This window comes from Tachyglossus aculeatus, chromosome 9, assembly GCF_015852505.1.
Source record: "Tachyglossus aculeatus isolate mTacAcu1 chromosome 9, mTacAcu1.pri, whole genome shotgun sequence".
In the NCBI taxonomy this organism is placed as follows: Eukaryota; Metazoa; Chordata; class Mammalia; order Monotremata; family Tachyglossidae; genus Tachyglossus; species Tachyglossus aculeatus.
The window spans coordinates 60,199,349-60,224,722 of NC_052074.1; the positions used below are offsets into that span (position 1 = coordinate 60,199,349).

Sequence of the window (25,374 nt, forward strand, 5' to 3'; positions counted from 1 at the left end):
ACCCCTGCACTTCGAACAGTGCATGACACATAGTAAGTGCTTATCAAATACCATAATTATCATTATTACAACCTATGATAAATCAAAGGTGATGATAGGAATAAATGCCAGAGACATAGGCATACACACTCTCTCTCTCTCTCTCTCTCTAAGAAGATTAGGGTGTCAGAAGCCAGATCAATTAGAGATGACCCTGAAGCAGATCGCTTTCTATCAGGAGATCACTGACTGCTCATTTGCTTCTTTATCTGACCGATTTTTCACCTGCCCTAGAACTCTCTGCTCTTCCTTCCCTTTCCAAAGCGGATTATTCACATTTCCAAAGCCAGGGAAAACGGAACATACTGCTTAAGGGATTTACAGAGTTTTTTTTTTTCTTTTTTTTAAAGCAGTAGGGGGTAGTCAAAAAAGTCCAAACTGGAAATCACCTGACATATAACCTGGCTCCTTCAAGTCAGATCTGAAACGTCACCTGGGGGATTGAATGGAGAGGGGCATTTCGGTAATAATTGTGGTATTTGGTAGGCTCTTACTATGTTCCAAGCACAGAGGTAGATACAAGATAATTGGGTTGGACATAGTACCTGTCCCAATTTAGGGCTCACAGTCTTAATCCCCATTTTACAGTTGAGGGAACTGAGGCCCAGAGACGTAAAGTGACTTGCCCATGGTCATACAGCAGACTTGTGGTGGAGCCAGGATTAGAAGCCATGTCCTCTGACTCCTAAACCCAGGCTATTTCCACTAGGCTACACTGCTTCCCACGTCATGATGTAGCTAGACCCCCCTGAAGTTCCATATTTGATCTGGATGCTCCTCCTCACTGACTGCTCACTCACATCACTGGCAGCTGAGCTGGGGAATATGTGACAGAAAAGCAGGGAGGGGAAGGAAAAGAGAAAACAGTGCCATCCAAGCCAGAGATGAAGGGACAAGCATGGACACCATACTACTACTACTACTACTACTACTAATAATAATAATAGTAGAAGTACTTGTTAAGCACTTCCTGTGTGCCAAGAACTGTTCTAAACTAATCAGGTTGGACACAGTCCCTGTCCCACATAAGCCTCACACTCTTAATCCCCATTTTACAGACAAGGTAACTGAAGCCCAGAGAAGTTAAGCGTTTGCCCAAGATCACATAGCAGACATATGGCGGGGCCAAGAATTAGAACCCAGGCCCTTCTGACTCCCAGGCATACGCTTTAACCACAAAACCATGCTGTTCTCGCTGCTAAAATGAGCCTTCAGAATGGGAAAGAGAAGATCTTTGAGTAACTCGGTAACCAAGATGAAACAAACAAGAAAACAATTTCACAGACTAACAAGACAGCTTTTCATTTAATAATAATAATAATAACTTTGGTATCTGTTAAGCACTTACTATTTGCAAAGCACTGGTCTAAGCACTGGGGAGGATACAAGCTGATCAGGTCATCCCATGTCGGGCTCACAATCTTAATCCCCATTTTACAGATGAGGTAACTGAGGCACAGAGAAGTTAAGTGACTTGCCCAAAGTCACACAGCTAAGTGGCAGAGCCGGGATTTGAACCCATGACCTCTGACTCCCAAGCCTGTGCTTTTTCCATTGAGCCACATTGAGCTACCCCCTTCTTCCTCTCCCCCTCCTCTCCCACCCCACCCCCCTGCCTTACCTCCTTCCCCTCCCCACAGCACCTGTATATATGTATATATGTTTGTACGTATTTATTACTCTATTTTATTTGTACATATTTATTCTAATTATTTTATTTTGTTAATATGTTTTGTTTTGTTCTCTGTCTCCCCCTTCTAGACTGAGCCCACTGTTGGGTAGGGACCATCTCTATATGTTGCCAACTTGTACTTCCCAAGCACTTAGTACAGTGCTCTGGACACAGTAAGCGCTCAATAAATATGATTGAATGAACGAATGAATTGCTTCTCTGTATCATGTATTTATCATAAACCAAACAATGGCATTTGTTGAACACTTACTGGCTACAGATCACTATACTAAGCACTTGGGACAGTACAATACCACAAAGTTTGTGGATGAGATCCCTGCCCAAAAGGAGATCATAGTCCACAGGAGTAGACAGACATTAAAACAGATTACAGACAGGTTAAATGGTAGACTGTAAGGATATTTACTCAGTTGTATTTATTAAAAGCTTATTGTGTGCACAGCACTGTAGTAAGCGCTTGGGAGAGTTCAACACAACAATAAACAGACCCATTCCCCGTCCACAAGGAGAGAACTGCAGGGCTGGGATGAGTATAGATGCAGCATGGCCTAGTGGAAAGAGCACTTGCCTGGGAGTTGGAGGACTTGGTTCTAATCCCAGCTCCACGCCTTCCCTGCTGTGTGACCCTGGGCAAGTCACTAACGTCTCCGGGCCTTAGTTCCCTCATCTGCAAAATGGGGATTTAATACCTGTTCTCTCTCCTACTTAGATCATCAGCCCCAAGCGGGATCTGATTATCAGGTATCTAACCCAGCACTTAGTACAGAGCTTGGCACACAGTACGCACTTAACAAATACCACAATTAAATAGTAATTATAGTTATTATCAAAGTGCTTAAGGGATAGATGTCCAAGTGCACAGTCAATGCAGAGGAGAGGAAGGATAGGGGAGATGAGTCGTTAGTCAAGGAAGCCCTCTTGGAGGAGATGTGATTTTAGGTGGGTTTTGAAGGTGAGGAGAGTGGTGGGCTGTAGGATGAGAAGGAGTTCCAGGCTTGGGGGTCAACTGCATTATCCGGAGAGGTTAGCAGCTTATTAATAATAATAATAATAATAATAATAATAATAATAGTATTTGTTAAGTACGTACGAGTGTTAGATACTGTACTAAGCGCTGGTGTGGATACAAGCGAATCTGTTTGGACTCAGTCCCACACAAGGCTCACAGTCTTCACCCCCATTTTACAGATGAGGTAACTGAGGCACAGAGAAGTAAAGTGCCTTGCCCAATGCCACACAGCAGACAAGTGGCAGAGCTGGGAATTGAACCCATGACCTTCTGACTCCCAGGCTCATGTGTTATCCATTAAGCCACGCTACTCCTCTGAGCTAACCAGCAGTTGCTGTCTCTGAATTCTTGACTTGTGTGAAAATGCACAACCATTGGTTTTAAAGGGAATAATCAGGACAACATTGGTGAGAGAAGGAATCAAAAAACTGCTTCTGGGTCCAATGGGCAAGATATTGCCTGCACATTCAAATTTGATAGGTTATTTTCTAAAATAGCATTTTTAGAAGAAATCACAGTGGCCTAGTGGAAAGAGCAGGAGCCTGGGAATCAGAGGACCTGGGTCACTTGCTTGTTGTGTTACCTGGGGCAAATCACTACTTCTCAGTGCCTCAGTTTCCTCACCTATGTAATGGGGATTAAATACTTGTCCTCCCCTTCCCTTAGACTGTGCGAAAGGGACTGCTTCTGATCTGATCATCTTCTATCTACCCCAGTGCTTAGTACAGTGCTTGGCACAAAGTAAGTCCATATATTACTATTTGCATCACCACCTTGGGTAGGCAAGAACCCCAAAGAGGCAGTGTACACAGCCCATTTTGCTAAAGACCAGGCCATAAATCATGCATTAGAAATTTAAACAAGTGATTCCAAAGATGCTCAGTAATATCTTTTTAGAGATCAGTCAATGGTATTTATTGAGCACCTACTGTGTGCAGAGCACTGTACTAAGCACTTGGGTGAGTGCAATATAACAGAGTTGGTAGACATGTTCCCTGTCCTCAACGAGCTTCGTAGTTCTTTTTTTTCTTCTCGCAAAATTTGATTAGTGCTCTCACCTAGGACAGGGATATTAAAAAGCAAATGGTTTCTTTCCAGTTGAATCAACACCAAATAAAAATAAGTAAGGTCTTTCATATAAAGGTACTACCTTTCCTTACCTATGGAGAATAAATTTAGTCACAGTTTGTCTTAGTGTTCATTACCCTATTGATTATTGTGTAAATATTAGGCTTCCTGCCTGTGGAAAATCTGCTGCTAAGCTTCCTTTCAGTCCTGTTTGCACATTTCAAACTACTGCATGGTTGGGAACAAGTAACTTTATGTAAAGTTCCAGAGAAACTGCCGTACAACATGGCTCATTTTAACCCAGCTATGAATATGGGACAGAGATGAATTCACAAACACTTCTTTCATCGGAAAAGTAATAACCTTGTTTCCCAGAAGGTCTGAACACTTTTAACCACTGAAATAATTATAGTCCTCACTTTAGGAACCAAATGAAAGAAGGGTGCGGGTGGACTTTTTGCTAAATTTGTACGGCGAAAAAAAAAGATTTAAATATTGGGGACATTTGAGCCCGTCATTTTCTGAGCGTCGCTGCAATTTCAGCCAACCCTCAGTCACTAATGAATTTAATCATTCTAGAAGTGCAGATTATGTGACTTCAAACGAAATGGCATCGAATGACTGGATGGCAGAAAGAAGGACTATTTTTCCATTGAGTGCCTATAGGGAGACACTGGAATCCAGTTCTTGGGGTAAAAAAAAACAACAAACCCTCAGGTGAGTGCGAGTAGAAGCTTGCTATGTTCTCTTCATCTCCTCATGGTGCATCACCTTTGAAAATGAAGCACAACTACCTGGTGTTCAGGCCTGGGAGCACAGGGAAACGGGGTGCTTCAACTGAGGACTACATGTCTTCGTTTCTGGAGAATTTTAGAAAAAGACTAGAACACTAATTTACTTAAACCTACCCCAGTACTTAGAACAGCTTAGAGAAGCAGTGTGGCCTAGTGGATAGAGCACGGGACTGGGAATCTGAAGGACCTGGGTTCTAATCCAGGCTCCACCACTTGTCCACTGGGTGAGCTGCGGTTCAGTCACCTCATTTTTCTGGGCCTCAGTTCCCTCATCTGTAAAATGGGGATTAAGAATGTGGGCCCCAAGTGGGATATGGATTGTGTCCAACCTGATTAGCTTGTATCCACCCTAGTGCTTAGTACAGTGTCTGGTATATAGTAAGTGCTTAATAAATACCATTAAAGAAGAAAATCTCAACTGCAAAGGAATCAGAATGGACACTGAAATCAAAGGTCTGAAAGAAAACTTTGCTAAATCACAGAGAGGGACTATGCCATATGTAAATTAGCTGTGTCCAACTGATTACCTTTTTTCTACCGTGTATCTACCTTATTACCCAGCACTTACAACAGTCCCTGATATATAGCAAGTACTTAGCAAATACCATAAAAACAACAAAAACAAAAAAACCCACTAACCCACTAAGCCATCTAACATTTTAGAATTCAAGGGGTAAAGGGAAATGATAAAACAGAACTTCAGAATTCACGCTCTTCCCCCTTCAAAGACCAAGTGCTCGCTGTGTCTCGAATTAGCTCGGCAGGATCTATTTTCACTGTGGGAAAACTTGGAAAAATACATCTGGAAATTGCAGGGAGGAGGCAAAAAAATCAATTTCAAACTGTAAGGGCTTCATACCTGGACCTTTCAGAAATACTTATCACCTGAAGTTTGAGAAGTTTACATGCTTGAAGTTAGCAGAAGAAGCCCTATCTTAAAACAGCCCTCTCCCCACCTCTTCCCAATATAATCTCACTGTCATTGCTGGGCCCCAAAATGGTGTCAATGTCCTAATAATGACAGAATGACATTCATTTTACAGGATAATAAAAAACAAGTGGTTGTGAAAAGGAATGTGTTTTTGAAATGAATGTGTTTTTGGACCTTCTAGAGTGCCTCAATTTTTTAATAATACATCTGGGTACCAGTCAAACTCTTGTAACTTTCACTTGACATTGAATAAAACATTTTCCTGAACGAAACTGCATCTAAAACTGTTGCATCAGAGAATAAAGCAGTATCCTGTAGTACTCAATCACCTTGCTCAAAATCCTGCTCGAAAACATACCTTTTGGAAAAACAGCACATTTAGATAATTGCAACCATTACCATAAAATATGCACGACATTAAGTCTTCACCCCTTCAGAGTTTCACTTTTTGAAGACATTTTCTGAAACAGTGTTCTTGGCATTTTAAAATCATTTTAAATATTAATGAAGCTAATAGCATCAGCCTTTTCCAGAAGATAAATCAAAGCAATCTAATAACATATGGAAATTGAACCAAAAATATGTATCCCTGCTGTACTTATAAACTATTAATATACTCAATCAATAAATTTCCACTTGAAAAAAAGATTAGCTTAATGATAACAAACAGATCCTCCTTCCTATGTATTAATTGTACCAAGTTCATCTTCAGAGCAAGAAAAATATAAAAGTTAAAATCCAAGCGGTGACATTTTCTCACTACGTGGATAGTCCAAAGATACAATAGGCTAGTTCTTCTAAATTAAATGGAAAAGGCCAAGGCTTCACAGGAGTTAGGGGACCCAAGGCAAAGCGTATAAGTTCCTAATCACACACACCCATACCGAAATGACATTAGTAATGCAAATAGATTACCTGGCAAATGTTAGGGGGGGAAAATGCAGCTATGTACAAATTAAAACAGCAATTGAAACATTCTACCTGGTTTTACTTACCCAGAAGCATGTTTCTAATTGACAACTAATCCGACAGGCCCAGAATCTCTCAACAGTAAATGTATTAACGTTGTGTGGACCAGTGTAATCTTCTAGCAGTGTTATTAGGGAGAGAGTCTGAGCCTTCTAAAATGCTTCCTTGTGTCTGAAGCCTGAAGTTCTGGGTAGTCCTGTTTGAGGTGCTCCTCAGAAGCCAACGAACAATGAAGACACTGTCAGTAGCTGTGGCTACCTCAGCCTAAGAGGTCCCAGAATCATGAAAAAGTGGGTTGCTTCCTCAGGTTTGGTGATCAATTCCTAGGGTACTCATTGGTTACCTTGAAATTCGAATGGTCAGTCTATCCCTAAGATTAACAAATAAAACCCTCTGTATAAGCTATGAAGCTCTAAGTGCCTTTGCTTTCATTTAAAAAATGTAGCATTCCCCCTACTCCCAATTTTTACTTACAATATAATTTTAAAGCGCACTCTGCTACTAAATGCATTTTAACCCTTTTCCAGGTAACTTGGGAGTCAACTTTATGCTTTAGTTTAAGGAAAATTCAGTATCCCTCACAAGAAGAGATTACAAGTTTATTAACCCTTTAAAGAAAACCCAGTTTCATAATGAACTATTTAAGTCAGAAATAACCACCTCGGATGAGGAGTCATCTGGAAAGAACAAAGATTTGAAAGACATTTTAAAAAACTAGAGCAAATCACGAAGTTTACAGAGTGAGCATTTATCAAAGAACACTCTTCTTTCTTCATATTGTCCACCTCTCAATGTTTGCTAATAATTTAATAATAATAATAATAATAATGGTATTTGTTAAGCACTTACTATGTGCAAAGCAGTGTTCTAAGCGCTGGGGAGGTTACAAGGATCAGGTTGTCCCACGGGGGGCTCACAGTATTAATCCTCATTTTACAGATGAGGTAACTGAGGCACAGAGAAGTTAAGTGCCTTGCCCAAAGTCACAGAGCTGACAACTGGAGGAGTTGGGGTTTGAACCCATGACCTCTGACTCCAAAGCCTGTGATCTTTCCACTGAGCCACACTGCTTCTCTAACAGCGGACCCTAGATTTTCTTTCATTAGAATTCTTTATTTGAAGGGGATTTCAAAAATTGTGATCTGTCCCCACAGACAAGCATTTATAACTTCCAATTTTAGTTATTTCAATGAAATTCAGATTCATTCATTCATTCAATCACATTTATTGAGCGCTTAGATTCCAGTCATCCCTAAATCAGTCAGTGGAATTTATTGAGCACTTGCTGTGTGCAGAGCACTGTACTAAGTGCTTGGGAGAGAACAATGCAGTAGATTTGGGAGACATTAATCAGTGGTATTTATTGAGCACTTACTATGGACCGAGCACTGTACTAAGCTCTTGGGAGAGTATAACAGAGTTGGTGGACATGGTATCAGACCACAAGGAGCTTACAGTCTAGACGTTGAGAAGCAGCAAGGTGTAGTGGATAGCGCACGCGCCTCGGAGTCAGAAGTTCTAATCCTGGCTCTGCCACTTTGCTGTGTGACCTCGGGCAAGTCACTTCACTGGGCCTCAGTTACCTCATCTATAAAATGGGGCTTGAGACTGTGAGCCCCACATGGGACAGGGACTGTGTTCAACCCGCTTTGCTTGTATACACCGCAGTGCTTAGTACAGTGCCTGACACATAGTAAGCACTTAATAAATGCCATCATCATCATCATTATTATTATTATTATTATTATTACATTCCATGCCAATAAGGAGCTCACACCACTCATCTTCCAAAGTTCAAGCCCCAGTCTCCCCGGATATTTTCCTCACTGACTCACTTCCACCCCAAACAACATCTCCTAATGCTTGCCATTTCCTCAGCCTCAAATGATCCTCCTAAGAATTCTCCAGGGCATTCGGCCGTAGCCATCCAGAAGTGGGAATATTGAAAAGAAGCAATTAGCCCCTCTTTACCTGTGGAGTTGGGACTCCAGGCCCAGACGTCTGGGAGAGTTTGTAAAAGTCTGGACCGCAGCGACGACTATGTCTGCGGTCGGTGGATCCCGTGATTTCCCAGACTGCAGCATGGTAGAAACACAACAGCCTCTGCTGCCGTCTCTGTACCTGACTCTTGGAGTTGCTTTTGGCTGTGCCCTGGAGTTTTTTGTTCCACAGGAAGGGTGGAGTGTACTTGATGGGTTTAATGCTTTTCTAGCCTCGACTAGGAGGCAAGGAAAGAGTAACGGGTTCTTAGGAGCTGAGGGAAGAGCGCACATCAGAAGGGGCTCTTCACTCTTGATGGTGATGGTAAGGCAGAGAGACCAAAAAAATAGCAAAAACACAGAACCGATAGAAATGAACAGAATTAAATGAATTGAGAAAAAGGTGTGAGGACGTTTGGGATGAAAAATAACTCTAGACTGCAAGCTCGCTGTGGGCAGGAAACGTGTCTACCGACTCTGTTCTACTGGACTCTCCCAAGTGCTCTCCACACAATAAATATGACTGATTTATTGATTGGTAGCACTTAAAGGGGGAAAAGTCAGCAGCCTAAACATCATAGGACAGCATTAATGGGATCTATAAACTCATTATGGGCAGGAACAGGTCTGCTATTTCTGTTGTATAGCACTCTCCCAAGAGCTTAATAGAGTGCTCTGCATGTAGTAAGTGCTCAATAAATACAACTGATGGATTGATCAAGCTTAGGGCTATAACAGACAGCCTGCCAAGCTCAAAACAGGGAGGAGAAGAAGGTTTAAAGACAGGGGGAGCTTAAAACAGTGCTCTGCACGAAGTAAGCACTCATTCGGGGAAGTAGCATGTCAAGTGAATAGATCACAGGCCTGGGGGTCAGAAGGACCTGGGTTCTCATCCCAGCTCTGCCACTTGTCTGTTCTTTGACCTTGGGCAAATCACTTCACTTCCCTGTGCCTCAGTTACCTCATCTGTAAAATGGGGATTAAGACTGTGAGCCCCAAGTGGGATGGGGACTGTATCCAACCTGATTAGCTTGTATCTACCCCGGCACTTAATACACTGACCGACACATAGTAAGAGCTTAATACCTTAAAAAAAAAAAAAAAGAAAATATGGACTGGAGAGGGGAGAGTCTGGAGGCAGGGAGATCGGCAAAGAGGTTGATGCATTAGTGGAGATGGAATATGACAGTGTTTGAGCCTCTTTAACTTCTCTGTGTCCAGGTTTCCTCCTCTGTAAAATAGGGACTAATATCAGCTTTGTTCACTCCATAGACTGTGAACCTCAAGTGGGACAGTCCCTGTTTCTGATCTGATTGTATAGTATCTACCCCAGTGCTTAGCACATTTTAAGAGTTTTACAAATGCCACAATTACTATTATTATTAAGCCTTACTTAGAAGACAATATTCCTGCCTGACATACATAATGCAGTAGAGCAAGTTTTAGGGACTTGGGGAAAGGAGAGATAAGATAGTCCAGAAATGAACAGACTACCCCCTGAAGTACAATACTTAACCAAAAACCTTTCTCCAAATTATTAACCTGTGATTCACTTTTAAAAGAGAGAGTCAGAATGGAATGACTTATGCATTTTGTTTATTTGCTTTCCCACTGTCTTTCAGTTAACATTTACAGCCATACTTTTCCTGCGGTTCCCTTGGTCTGGATTCTATTTATGCCTGTCTCCCCCACTAGACTGAGCTCTCTGAGGGCAGAATCCAGGTATTTTACTTTGATTATATATTTGCCATTGCCTGGCCAAGTGTTCTGCGCATAGAAGGTTGGAAATGACATGACCATGGAGAGTAGAAACGATCCTGGCTGTGTGAGACTCCAAGAGGAGCTAGGGTTTCAGGAAGGCTTAAAAGATTTGAAAGAGGATGGGGTTTCCAACAGCAGGGAGGAATAGCAAGAGTGACTGATCCATCAGTTGCATTTAATGAGCACTTTGTGTGCAGAGCACTGTACTGAGCACTTGGGAGAGCACAATATAACAGAGTTGGTAGCCATGTCTCCTGCCCATAGTGACCTGTTCTCCCTTCTACTTGACTATGAGCCCCAGGTAGAACAGGGACTGCATTCATGCAGTTAGAAGCAGCATGGCTTAGTGGATAGAGCATGGGCCTGGGAATCAGAAGGGCCTGGGTTCTAATCCTGTCCTGCCACTTGCCTGCACTGTGACACTGGTCAAGTCACTTCACTTCTCTGGGCCTCAGTCACCTCACCTGGAAAATGAGGATTAAGAGTGTGAGCCCCATGAGGGACAGGGACTGTGTCCAACCCGATCTGCTTGTACCCACCCCAGAGCTTAGAACAGTGCTTGACACATAGTAAGTGCACAACAAAAACCATTAAAAAAAAAAAGAGCTTACAGTCCAGAGCCAGGGGGAGCTTATAGCCTAGAGTGATGAGTCAGAGATGGGAGAGAATGAGACAAAGAGAATGGCTTCTATAATAAACAAGAATTATACGATGGCAGTGTGTCCTTAGATAGTGCACTGGACTCCCCCAGGTGCCTAGTACAGTTGTTAAGACTGAGCCCCACGTGGAACTAGGACTGTGTCCAACACAAATTGTATTCCTCCCCATCCCCCAGGTCTTAGTACAGTGCCTGGCACATAGTAAGCGCTTTAATATCACAGTTATTTTTAGAGCTTAGGGTGAGGGACAACAGGTGAACAAGCCCCATTTTTCTGATGAGGAAACTGAGGCACCGAGAAGTTAAATAACTGGCTCAAGGTTACAGTGCAGCAGCAGAGCAGGGACCAGATGCCAAGTCCCCTTTCTTCCCCTCAGTGTTGCCTAGTGGTGAGAGGAGAGGAGGGATGGCAGAAGTTGGAAACTAAAGCAGCTCGCTGAGGAAGAAGCTCAACGGACTGACGATAACTCAGCTGAGGATTGTTACCCACGTGTGATTTCTCAACAGCCTCAGCTGAATGGAGGCAGGACGGAGGATTAATAAACTCTAGCTGGTTCTTCCAACTCTAATGATTCCTCGATTCTAAGCACAATAAGCTTGGATATTACTTATGGTTGTGCCCAAACGAAACACTCAAATAGCTCCCATTGATCACTGTCTCTGTGGTAAGTGATTCCTTGTAAACAAGATGGAATAAAAACAATGATAATGCAGTATTTATATTGAGCTGCAGGTCATTAATCCTGACAAGTCCTCCATGATCTACTTCCACACTGATCAAATGCCACCTCTAGAAAGAGCCTTGGATCCAAAAGCAATCCGTTTCAGGGAAAAACTTTCTAAATAGCCAGTTTTAAAATTCTAACCCTTTTTGTTACCAAAATAGACCGAGTCGAGGTATGCGGAATACTGTAAAGTCTCACGAGTAGCTTTCAGAGATTAAACGTATCTGATGACATTTTACATGCTTCATTCAGTACACAAATGAGAAAAATGGAAATTGTTCAGGCAATGGCTTTCCTATACAGTCAACTTCCAATTGTTCAAGCTAATAGGAAATGGAGGGGGAACATGAATAATGGAAATGCACAGATAATCTCAACATTCCATTGCAGCACTCACACCCAAACTTCTTATCTGACAATTTAGAAAAATTGATTTCAGCTTCTCTTCCCGCAGAGGAAGTAGAAAACTGATAAAACGGCAACAGAAGAAAAAAAGAACAGTCCCCATATGGGCTAATCAACCCTTGGAGAATTGAACATCATTGAATATGCATGCTTATTGTGAATATGGGCTACTGCTTCTACTTAAAGGTGATTGTGCTCTTTCTTTTCTTTTTTTTTTTTTTTTTTTGATTAATGTCTTGGCTGAAAACTCCAAAGCGGATGTTCTGCAATGTGACAAAAGGAGAGGACTCATTTCTCCAGCAATAGATAGGAAATGGCAAGAGTCACTGGAGGATTTCATTCACTATGTTACGAGCAGAAAACTGCTTTGGTACCCTAGTTAATAATGACAATGGTATTTGTTAAGTGCTTACTATGTGCAAAGCACTGTTCTAAGCACTGGATTGGTAACCTACCTGCTCCCAACTACAGCTACAACTCACCACCCATTTCTTAGTACCCCCAAAACAAAAACTGACTTACCTGCTCTACTAGCAACTTCGCTGTGAGTACTCGCCAATCAGGCTGGGTACATGACAGATGTGATAGCACAGATCTTCCGTGACTTCTGTACTCTTCCACACTCTTAGTACAGTGCTCTACCGAGTAAATGCTCAATAAATATGACTGATTGATTCTGCTGCCACCTGGATGGCAGATCTGCCTGTCTTAAATGGCTTCTGACTCTTTGGTTCTTTCATCTGATCGCCAACACCTGGCTCAAATTCATGACCTAACTAATTATTCCACCTGGGTGGCAACTTTGCAGTTTCTTTCTATGGTATTTGTTACTAGGTTCCAGGCAATATATTAAGCACTGGGGTAGATACCAGCTAATCAGGTTGGACACAGTCCATGTTCCACAAGGGACTCAGAATGTTAATCCCCATTTTACAGATGAGGTAACTGAGGCATTTATGAGAGTAAAGAGGGCTTTCTGTCATCTGTTCTCCAACCAAACAGGACACTGGCTCTTGCCCTGCACTAGGAGAAAAACTGTGCTATTCATGAGACGAATGTTTGCTCTGCAGAAATAACATATCATTGCCAGATCTTGAGGAAACATTTTCTAACGGTTTCAGTTTTGATAGGTATATGTAGCTACCACGAACGGTTGTTTTAAATTGAAACAGGTTTTTCACAGCTGAAACCAGCTAGCCCTTCCCTTTCAAATTATGGCTTTTATGGCTATGTGAAAAGAAGGTGATATAGACACTTGAGAAGAAGATAAAAGGAAGAATTCTGATGAACTTTTCCTTTCAAAGAGTTTGTGACAGCCAGAACAGCTGCACTAACAGGACTTGACCCTGCAGGGTGCTGGCCTGGTTTGAGATTGGAAAATTGGGAGAGGAGGGGGGAAAAAGGAGGGAACAGAATCAAAGCATTTCTGGCTCAAGCCATCCTAGCCATTCTGAATGGATCCAAAAGCTTAGGAGAGAGGAATAGGAGGTGACGGAGTGAGGAATCTCTTCAAAGCACACAGCTCGGTTCCTATGAGCCAAAGAAATAAGCTCCACAAACACTCTTGCCCAAATCTTTTAAGAAATCATTTCTGCAGCATACTGGCTCATTTCTCTCCGTCACCCTCTCTGGGCTGGGACATTGGATGGAAGATTGTTCCCTTCAGAAATGTTCTTTTCCTGATGTAACTGCTTTTAAAGGGAAAAGATCTGAGGATTGATGTTTTGCCCACCAAACTTCCTGATTTCAACCAACTAGAATCTATCAATCTACTATAACCCAACCAGCACAATCCGCTCCTCGTACCTCGATCTCCTCTGTTTCGCCTCCGATCCCTTGCTCACGTCACCCTTCTGGTCTGGAATGCCCCCTCTTCCAACTCAACATCCAAGTGTGTGTGCGTGACTGAAGTTGGAGATTTCGGGGGACAGATGGGGAAGGGGCTTGGGTGGTGGCAAGAAGCAGGTCTGTGGGACAAGTAATTGCTTGATTGGTATTTATTGAGAGCTTACTGTGTGCAGAGCACTGTATTAAGTTGAGGGAAAGAACACAACAGATTTGATAGCCACATTCCCTGGCCACAATGACAGACCACTGTTCTCCCACCTTCAAAGCCTTAATAAAATCACATCTCCTAGAGGCCTTCCCTGACTAAGCCCTCATGCTTCCTCTACTTCCCTTCCCTTCCACACTGTCTATGCACTTGGACTTCTACCTCTTGAACAACTGATATTCACCCAACCTCATCCCCAACACTTTTGTAAGTATCCTTACCATCTGAGATTTCCCCTAGCTGCAATTCATTTTAATGTCTGTCTCCCCATCTTTAGAGCTTTAGCCTGTATGCTTCTTGTAGGCAAGGATTTTGACTGCCACCTTTATTTTTCACTCCCAAATGCCTAATACAGTGCTCTGCGCCCAGCAAGCACCAAATAATTTTTATTCACTGATTAACAAATACCATCATTATTATTGCTATTATCTATGAAGAAAACTCTCACCAATACCCCTACCAATCTTCAGTGGCCAAGAACAGGGAGTTCTGATTGAACCCTTCAAAGGGAACTCCAGCACAGTGACCCTCACCATGATCAGGGATCAACTGTATTTACTGACTGGTTTCTGTGTGCAGAGGAGTCTACTAAATGCTTGGGAGACTACAATACAAAAGTTGGTAGGCACATTCCCTGCCCACAATGATGATGATTGATGATTTGGGTATTTGTTAAGCACTTACTATGTGTCAGGTACTGGTCTGAGCAGTGTTAGAAGCAGCGTGGCTTAGTGGAAAGAGCACGAGCTTGGGAGCCAGAGGTCGTGGGCTCTCATCCCAGCTCCGCCACTTGTCAGCAGTGTTATTTTGGGCAAGTCACTTAACTTCTCTGGGCCTCAGTTATCTCATCTGTAAAATGGGGATTAGGACTGTGAGCCCTACATTGGACAACCTGATTACCTTGTATCTACCCCAGCGCTTAGAACAGTGCTTGGCACATAGTAGGCATTTAACAAATACTATTATTATTATTACACTAAGCTGTGTTGTGGAGACAAGCAAATCAGGTTGAACACAGTCCCTGTCCCACATTGGGCTCACAGCCTCGATCCCCATTTTCCAGATGAGGTAACTGAGGCACAGAGGAAATGAAGTGACTTGCCCAAGGTCACACAGCAGGCAAGTCACGGGCACAGGAGCAGAACCCATGACCTTCTGACACACAGGCCCGTGCTTTATCCACCATGCCACGCTACTTCTCAGCGAGCAATGTGCTTTCAGTCTAGAGGATAAATAACACATGGTATTTTCCAAGTCCAACATTTCTTCTTGGAGTCCATGAAAATGCTAGAGCTATATTTTGGATGCTCCAGGTGCCACATCCAGTGGGAAACCAAATTTAGGAGCAAGTGAATCCCATTGTCCCCAAGCTGTTGGATACTGATTACACGTTAAAGGGAGGACATAGATCGCTCTACCACACGAATATAAAGAATCTCTCCTCCAAGCCAACGGAGTTTCCGCTGTGGATTCATATGCTCCTATTCTTTGCTGCAGGCAAGGTTTAAGAGGTGAACTAGCTAGCTAAGAGACTGAGCGGAAGATAAAAGAAAGAATAGACACAAGGGCTTGGAAGTTTTAGGTGTCGGATATAATTTTAAATGCCTCTTTGTGGCCCCGCTGTCAGCTATTTTCCATGCGAGACCGTTTTTCTTCCAGATGTCCGATAATTGCTATGGAGGGAGGGGAACAGAGAGAAGGGAGGGCTGGGATGGTCTCATAAATGTCAGGGAGCCGATTCAGAGCAGGCAAACGCTCACACCTCTTCCTAGCCCCAGCCGTTGGTCTCTGGCCTCGGTTTTCACCATCCGTGGCCCAGCTAAAAATTCAGTTCTGTCCCTCGCTTCTCACGGCAGGGCAGGGAGGGGAGAAGGGAAGTAGCAGCTGAAGGAAGAGAATGGGGAGAACAGAGGGAGGGTGCAGAGGGCAAGGAAGGGAGATGGCATGAAGGATGCGGAAAGAGCGAGAATGGGGAGGGGGCCAGAGGGTGGGGATGTTCATTGTGGGCAGGTAATGTGTCTGCTTATTGTTGCATTGTACTTTCCCAAGCGCTTAGTACAGTGCTCTGCACACAGTAAACACTCAATAATAATAATAATAATGATGATGGTACATGTTAAGCGCTTACTATGTGCAAAGCACTGTTCTAAACGCTTGGGGGATACAAGGTAATCACGTTGTCCCACTTGGAGCTCACAGTCTTAATCCCCATTTGACAGATGAGGGAACTGAGGCCCAGAGAAGTTATGTGGCTTGCCCAAGGTCACACAGCTGACAAGTGGCGGAGCTGGGATTCGAACCCATGACCAATAAATACGACCGAATGAATGGATGAAAGTGATTTGCCCAACGTTAAACAGCAGACAAGGGGCGGGGCTGGGATTAGAACCCAGGTCCTTCCAACTCCTTTTCTGCCACCAGAGGTTGGGTGTGCCCACAGGTACGCATATGGGAAAGACAAGTGGCATAAAATGGGGTGGGGGTTGGGGGTAGAGAATGGGGAGGCCGTGGGAAATTGGGGGAGAGGGTAAAGGGCTGCCCTGCTATTGCAGAGACCCACTGATGCTCCCTGTTTATCCTAAAGTCCCCCTTAGACTTGGTTCCTCCCACCTGTCCATTCATACATTCATTCATTCAATTGTATTTATTGAGCATTTACTATGTGCAGAGTACTGTACTAATCTCTTGGGAAGTACAAGTTGGCAACATATAGAGACGGTCCCTACCCAACAATGGGCTCACAGTCTAGAAGGGGGAGAAAGACAACAAAACAAAACATATTAACAAAATAAAATAAATAGAATAGTAAATATGTACAAGTAAAATAGAGTAATAAATCTGCACAAACATATATACAGGTGCTGTGGGGAGGGGAAGGAGGTAGGGCGGGGGGGGTGGGGAGGGGGAGAGGAAGGAGGGGCCTCAGTCTGGGAAGGCCTCCTGGAGGAGGTGAGCTCTCAGTAGGGCTTTGAAGGGAGGAAGAGAGCTAGCTTGGCGGATGTGTGGAAGGGAGGGCATTCCAGGCCAGAGGAAGGACGTGGGCCGGGGGTCGACGGTGGGACAGGCGAAAACAAGGCACAGTGAGGAGGTTAACGGCAGAGGAGCGGAGGGTGCAAGCTGGGTTGTCTCCTATTGGACTCCAACAGGCTCTGCTGAATGGCAAACTGCATGATTTCACAATCCTCATCCTGCAGGTGCATATTTCTACCACTGTCTTGGATGTGATAGGATTCTGTCCCACACAGGGCTCACAGTCTAAATGACTGGGAGATCAGGATTTGAATGCTCATTTTACAGCTGAGGAAACCGAGGCATAGAGAAGTTTGGTGACTTGCCTGCTGTGTCACCTTGAGTCCCTTAACTTCTCTCTGCCTCAGTTTCCTCAACTGTAAAATGGGAGTTCAATATCTGTTCTGCTTTTTTAGACTGTGAGCCCCTAATAATAATAATAATAATGACATTTATTGAGCGCTTACTATGTGCAAAGCACTGTTCTAAGCGCTGGGGAGGTTACAAAGTGATCAGGTTGTCCCACAGGGGGCTCACAGTCTTCATCCCCATTTTACAGATGAGGTAACTGAGGCCCAGAGAAGCTAAGTGCCCAAAGTCACACAGCTGACAAGTGGGGAGGCGGGATTTGAACCCATGACCTCTGACTCCAAAGCCCGGGCTCTTTCCACTGAGCCACGCTGCTTCCCCTAGTGGAACAGGGACTGTGTTGGACCTGATTAAATTGTATTTATCCTAATGCTTAGAACAGTGCTTGACACATAGTAAGGGCTTAACAAATACCATAACTATTATTATTTTCCAAAATCGTACAGCTGGCAGTGATGGAGTTAGGATTCAAACCCAGGTCCTCTGACCCTCAGGCCCATGCTCTTTCCACTACACCATGCTCTTGCAGTTAGTTCAATGACCTGAATGAAGAGAAGATAAAAGTTACAGTTGCCGCTTGACCAAAATAAACAATGACTAAACCCGGCACTGTTCGTGTAAGAGATGCTCCCCTCCACTTCTAGTCAGTAGGAACTAAATTTAGGGTCTACGTCGAGCACATTCAAATGGCTCCAGGAAACTTCGTAAAATCTGAAGCCGCCACGCTGAAAGAAAGTGGTCATCAGAATCGCTAATACCTTCTTGTAAAGATCCTCTCAGCCTGTGGCTTGTCAGCCCGGAGCCTTGACAAACTTCCCTTAAGAAAGAAATGGAGTCATTGCAGGCAGGGAATGTGTCTTCCAACTCCGTAGCATTGTGATAGTCTACTCTCCCAAGCGCTTAGTACAGTGCTCTGTACCCAGTAAGCGCTCAATCAAGAAATTTGATCCATTGAGTGCACACAGTAAGCTCAACAAATTCGATTGATCGAGTCAAAGGACTAATGCAAACTCTGAAATCATCATAAACACAAATACCACCACGGACACTCTTCGGGAATAAATCTAAACTGCAGGAGAGCATTCAATGTTGTGCTGTCTTATGAGGCTTTTTATCCTTTACAATAAAAATGAAAATGTGCTTTCTCCCCTCGTGCCGATGTTAAAATGGTCAATGAAGAGAAACAAATGAGCATTTTTGTCGGAGCAGAACGTGGCTGAGGGGCATCTGTGGTGTGGTCTGGGTGTAATCTAGGGCTAGGGGCGAGGAGAGAAGGGTCCAGTCCCTCGGGGAGAGAGGGTCGGACTGGTCAAACTGGGCGGTTTGTTGGGGGTGAGAGGGTAGGAGGAGAAAATGTTTGCAAGAATGACCAGATGCAAAACCAGTGCTGAAGCCAACGTGATCTTCCCTCTTTTCCCATCGACGTATACAAGGAAGTCACTCCACGCACTGAAGGCAAGCCCAGAGGGCCACTCAAAGGAGGTAACTACGCAGGCACTGGCCCCGTGGGACTGGGGCAGTGGCCATGAAGGTATTAGAAAAGCAGTTTGTCCTAGTTGATAGAGCATGTGCCTGGGAATCAGAAGGACCGCCACTTGTCTGCTGTGTGACCTTGGGCAAGTCATTTCACTTCTCTGGGCCTCAGTTACCTCATCTGTAAAATGGGGACTGAGACTGTGAGCCCCACATGGGACAGGGACTGTGTCCAACCCAATTTGCTTGTATCCACCCCAGTGCTTAGTGCAGTGCCTGTCACACAGTAAAAGCTTAACAAATACTATAATAGTAATTATTATTATATGCAAGAATGATAATGACAAACTGCTAATCGACCTATTCTCCTTCCCCTTTAGACTGTGAGCCCAATGTAAGACATTGGTATCCAACCTGAACATCTTGTATCTATCCAGGGCTGCCACCCCTGTGGGACAACCTGATCACCTTGTAACCTCCCCAGCGCTTAGAACAGTGTTTTGCACATAGTAAGCGCTAAATAAATGCCATCATCATCATCATCAACAACATCGGGCAATATTTATTTTCTATCCTTTCTGGCTGTAGGCATGGAAAGGTTACCTAAACTTGCCTTGCAAAATGTTTCAGCTCTAGAAAGCTAAAAAAAAAAAAAAATACCCAAACCAGATACCTTGGGGAAGTACAGCCTGTTCCACAAATTGTGTCTATCTGCATGGACTGTGGTATCGAGTTGATGCTTTAAAAGCCACATCAATCCTTCTTAACATCGCTGACTGACTGGTTATCAATTCTGATCTTAATGGCAGAAGAAATAGCTGCCATGCAAACTGTGCTCTGAATCTTCCAAGCCTGCATCAACTGATACAAATAAACAAAGTATTTCCATAGACATACCAGCCTGAAAGATTTGTTCACCACCACACCAGAGAATTGCTTCAGAAGGGACCAGGGAGGGTCTTAATGCCCCAAATCCCTCCGTCAAATCCTCTAATCAATCACTCAATGGTATTTATTGAGCACTTGCTGTGTGCACAGCACTGAACTAAGTGTTTGGGAGAGTACAACAGAGTTGGTAGACACACTTCCTACCCACCAGACCCAATTGTTCTTACAGTAGTAGTAACAGAAGTAGAATAGTAGCAATAATAGTCCCACTTGGGACTCACTGTCTAAGTAGGAGGGAGAACAGATATTGAATCTCCATTTTTCAGGCGAGGAAACTGAGGTCAAGAGAACTTAGAAGATTTGCCCAAGGTCCCACAGCAAGCAAGTGGCAGAGGCAGGATTAGAACCCAGATCCTTTGACTTTCAGGCCTTAACCCTTTCCACTAAGCCACGTTGCTTCACAGAAGCCAAGACCACCCTTCCCCGCTGAGACAGGCCCAGACAGCCCAAGTCAGTAATCACAAACACTAAAGGCAATTTTATTTTCTGAATAAAAACTTCAACTACCTTCGTGAAGTAAAAACCCTGGAAGTAATTTAACGTCTTGGGATGAAAAATTGCAAAGTGCTTGACTCTCATTTCATATAATTATCTTGCAACATCATTACATCGTTTCTATTTTCCTAGTCCTCTGTGGATAGGACACAGCCCCCTTCCATCTACAATAACGTCCCCCTTGTCTGCAGCTAATTGAAGCGCTTTCTATCAGGAAACTTGAAAAATGGCTAATCACTGCTCTGGGGCCTTTCTGTCAACTATGAATTTGGGAATTGGAGGTTTGGGTCTTGCTAAATGTAAATTGGCAGAATTAAATTTTGCTCATCTAATAAGTATGAAAATCTTTTTTTGGTATATAAAAAAGTTTCTTAGAGAATGTCCCTTAACAGCACTAGCAAAGCCTATCATTCCAATGATGAAACAATGAAATCTATTTTCCAGATCATCAATCTTCATTCTCAAGACAGATACAATTGTTTGAGGGCTTGCAATTACATTATCCCTTAGTGCTTCTTGGTCCTTCACTTCTGACTTATTCCACTGTTAATAATTAAGAGGGCAAGGAACAGAGAATACATTTTTTCCTCACATAACAAAAAACTCATCGGATTGAATTTCATGGTATTCTCACACTCCCCCTCAGTAATTAAGGGAGTAATAATGATGTCATTTTTCTGAAAATGCAAAGGGGAAATGAGGACTTCTAGACAACAGGGCAGATTAGAACAAACTGAATTTTATCCATTTCTTTCAGATACTCTAACCCTGACAAGGTATCAGGATTACCTTCTTCCTAAAAAAACCCCTCAGATTTGATCCACCCCATTAAAATGGAAAAGGATGCATTCTGAAGAACAAAACCTTGCCTTTAGTGGAGGTCGGGACCAGGCGACTCCTTGGGGGATTTTGGGTAGGCAAATCAAAGCCATGTCTCTCTCCCACACAATCCATTTGGTTTCCACTCCCATACTGGGTAGGGGCGGGGATTAAAAGAATTCGGGGCATGGTACCTTAGGGAGAGAAGTGGCTCTAGGAGCCTCTTTGGGCTGGAAGAGATTCCTTCAGCGAATTTGAGTTTGGAAAGAAGAGAACGGGCTTGGGAGTCAGAAGGACCTGGGGTCTAATTCCAAATCTGCCACATGTCTGCTGTGTGACCTTGGGCAAACCACTTCACGTCTCTGTGCTTAGCTGCCTTACCTGCAAAGTGAGGAATAAGACTAGGAGCTCTATGGATGGATTGTGTCCAACCTGATTAGCTTGTATTTACTACAATTATATCACAATGATTATCTACCCCAAGACTTGGTTCGGTGCTTGGCACATAGTAAGTACTGAACAAGTACCAGAATTTATTACTATTGTGATTATTATTAGGCATTCCTCTTCTGTACTTCTGGCTGCTTCACAACCCTACTGCGGTAGATAAGGAGCCTTGGTACTAGCAAATTAGCGAATATTTGAACAAGTAGTGGAGTGGTCATTGTTGTATTAACACATAGAGTATTCCTTCCTGCCCCACATCCATTTGGTACTGCATGGAGTCTCCAGTCTCATATTTACTTTTTTTAAAAGCACTTCTCTACAACCTGATTAGCTTGATTAGCCCTCAGTACAGTGCCTAGCACATAGTAAGAGTAGATAGTCATAATTCATTTATTTATATGTATGTGTGTCTCCCCACTCTAGGCTATAATCTCCTTGGGAACAGGAGATTGTTTTCCAACTCTATTATATGTACAAGCTCTCAGTACAGTACTATGCACACAGTAAGCGCTCAATAAGAACAACGGATCCAGAGGGCGACTCCCTGAGAATCACTCAGCTAATCAAACCATGGATCCCAAATTCCTCAGTGAGGGAGTGGAAAGAAGATAATTTTTCATGTCAGAGGTTAGTTGGATCTAGAGGCAGAGTCCTAGTTGTTTCTCATTGCAGAACTCATCAAATCCTGGCTAATGTGGAGCACATAATTTCACTCGAAATTCAGAATTCACATTTGTAAAGCTGCTTACCTTGAAACCATTGGCCTGCACAATAATTATGGACTCATGAATTAAAAAAGACTAACCATTCCTAGGACTAAACTCTGGAATGCATTTTGTCATGTTTATTCAAGAAGTCATGGGACATCAGTCTATGACAGAGAGACCAGATGCCCTAATTTACTGGGGAAAAGAGATTCCCAAAGTTTTTACTCTTTTCAGAGACAAAGCATTTTAATATCTGGGATAATGCAGTTTCAGAAATTAAGTTCTCTCCCTGGGTAAAACACTCTGAGAGAGAGAGAGAGAGAGAGAGAGAGAAAGAGAGAGAGAGAGAGAGAGAGATCTGGAACAATCAAAAGGTTGGCTGCTTTCTACATTTTATTCACTGTATACAGACAGTAACACGGTATTCAGACATCACTGAGGTGGTAAATTGGAATAAGCAAGAATGGGTCTTAAAGAGTTCTGAGAATTAAAGAAATGGATCCTTTCAAACTCAAGATAACAGGGCCAGAATCCTCTTTGGGAAAACATATTCATTCATTCATTCATTCAATCGTATTTATTGAGCGCTTACTATGTGCAGAGTACTGTACTAAACGCTTGGGAAGTACAAGTTGGCAACGTATAGAGACGGTCCCTACCCAACAACGGGCTCACAGTCTAGAAGGGGGAGGCAGACAACAAAACATATTAACAAAATAAAATAAATAGAATAGTAAATATGTACAAGTAAAATAGAGTAATAAATATGTGCCAACATATATACAAGTGCTGTGGGGAGGGGTAGGAGGTAGGGTGGGGGGATGGAGAGGGGGAGAGGAAGGAGGGGGCTCAGTCTGGGAAGGCCTCCTGGAGGAGGTGAGCTCTCAGTAGGGCTTTGAAGGGAGGAAGAGAGCTAACTTGGCGGATGTGCGAGGGAGGGCATTCCAGGCCCGGGAGAGGATGTGGGCCGGGGGTCGATGGTGGGACAGGTGAGAACGAGGCACATACGAGTGGAGGAGCAGAAAAATCTGGGGATGTAAATGAATGAAGGAAACAGCTCTCTATTTTGATTACACCTGAGGTTTCCAGGCCAAGGTAGAACAAATAAGCGGTCCAAGTCTTCAATTTAGTATTGCTTTTTCCTAAACAGAATACTTGCCAATCCCAAATCTGCAGTCAGCTGAATTTCTCCCCCAAACTGCTGATATCCTGCCAATCTTCTCCCACAGCTTTAAGCACAGATGGGGGCTTTTCCATGGATAGAATGCAACTTTTCTTTGTGGAGCAGTGTGGCCTAGTGGAAAGAGCACGGGCCTGAGAGGTAGAGGACTGAGTTTTAATCCTGGCTCCGCCACGGTCCTGCTGTGGGACCCTGAACATGTCACTTAACTTCTCTGTGCCTCAGCTACCTCACCTGTAAAATGGGGATTCAGTACCTGTCCCATTACAAATCCCAATCATCACACCCTGATTGAGGCTGACTTCTTTCACATTTTGATATGGGTAAATCAAAGTGCTAATAACTGCACCAGGACCTGCACATCTTTCTGCATTATACCTGTCCCTCCACAATAGGATGAATTAATTAAAGTAACCGAGGTATTTGTTAAGTGCTGTCTATGTATCATGCACTGTTCCTAGCTAGCAGGATAATCAAGTCAGACACCGGTCCTGGCCCACGTGGGGTTCACAGTCCAAGTTGGAGGACGAACGGGTATTTGATCACCATTTTACATACGAGAAAATGGAAGCTCAGAGAAGTTAGGACCAACTGGCAGAGCTGAGAGTAGATCCCAAGTCTCTGACTCCCATTCTCTTTCCCCTAGGCCATGCTGCACCACTTCTCTTAGCTATGGTACTTTTGGTTTGCTTGCGAATTACTACAGCACCTTTTTTGAGTTCTCTCCTCTGAAAAACGGGAAAACTACACAACAGTGTTAACCAGTAGTCTCCCACACAGATGAATATTCCAAGAGGTCAAACATCTATCAATCATTGGCAGAATTTGACAGCATCACTTCCTCCCCAAATGCTTTGACATATCCCGGCTCCACCACAAGTCTGCTGTGTGACCTTGGGCAAGTCACTTAACTTCTCTGAGCCTCAGTTACCTCATCTGTAAAAATGGGGATTAAGACTGTGAGCCCTACGAGGGACAACTTGATCACATTGTATCCCCCCCAGCGCTTAGAACAGTGCTTTGCACGTAGTAAGCGCTTAACAAATGCCATGATTATTATTATTATTATTATCAGAGTTGCGCTCCATAGATTGGCATTGGAGGTTGTGGCTTGGCGCATAGTAAACACCTAACAAATACCACAGCTATTATCATTATGAACACACTCCTGCTAGTAAATCATTTTAAAGAGCACAAGGCACAGACCACCTTTGACAATCAATCAATCAAGGGTATTTACTGAGTGCTTACTCTGTGCAGAGCACTATCATAAGCACTTGGAAGAGTACAACATGATTAGCAGACACAATCCCTGCCCATAATGAGCTTACAGTCTACACCAAATTAAACTCTCTTTTTTCTCCATTTGCTTCTGGTTAATGCAAAACCAGAGACAGAAAGGTAACTCTTGCTTTCCTTATGAAATCGCTAAAAACCGTGGACCAAAGATAGAATGAGTGACTCTTGCTTTAAGAAGACAGAGCATGCCACCAAGAAGCTTAAGAGCAGAATTATAGAAAGATGTAAATGTGATCTAGTGATAAACTGAACTGTGCTCTATTAATACACAGGTGTTAAATGATGAACTTTGGGGAGGGCTGACAGTAGAAGAAAAATTAGCAAACAATCCAGCCATTATTGAAATAAGGAAAAAATTATGAATTATTGAAATAATACAGTGCCAACTATATTTTCAAAAGTGGAAGTGAAAATTCAGGGAAATCATAACTTACAATGCATCTCTTGTCAACCTGGAACAAAGCTGAGGGTATGCCTTCAATACTCTCCTCCCGCAAGAGAAGGGAATTGGGAATAGCCTGATAGATTGACTGTATTTCTGTCC

General features: G+C 43.3%; 1 protein-coding gene across 5 annotated transcripts in view; it reads right to left on the minus strand.

Annotated features, from left to right (window-relative positions):
- ZNF385B (zinc finger protein 385B) overlaps positions 1-25,374 on the minus strand; it is a 316,667-nt gene that overhangs the window by 154,986 nt on the left and 136,307 nt on the right. The window lies entirely within an intron of this gene.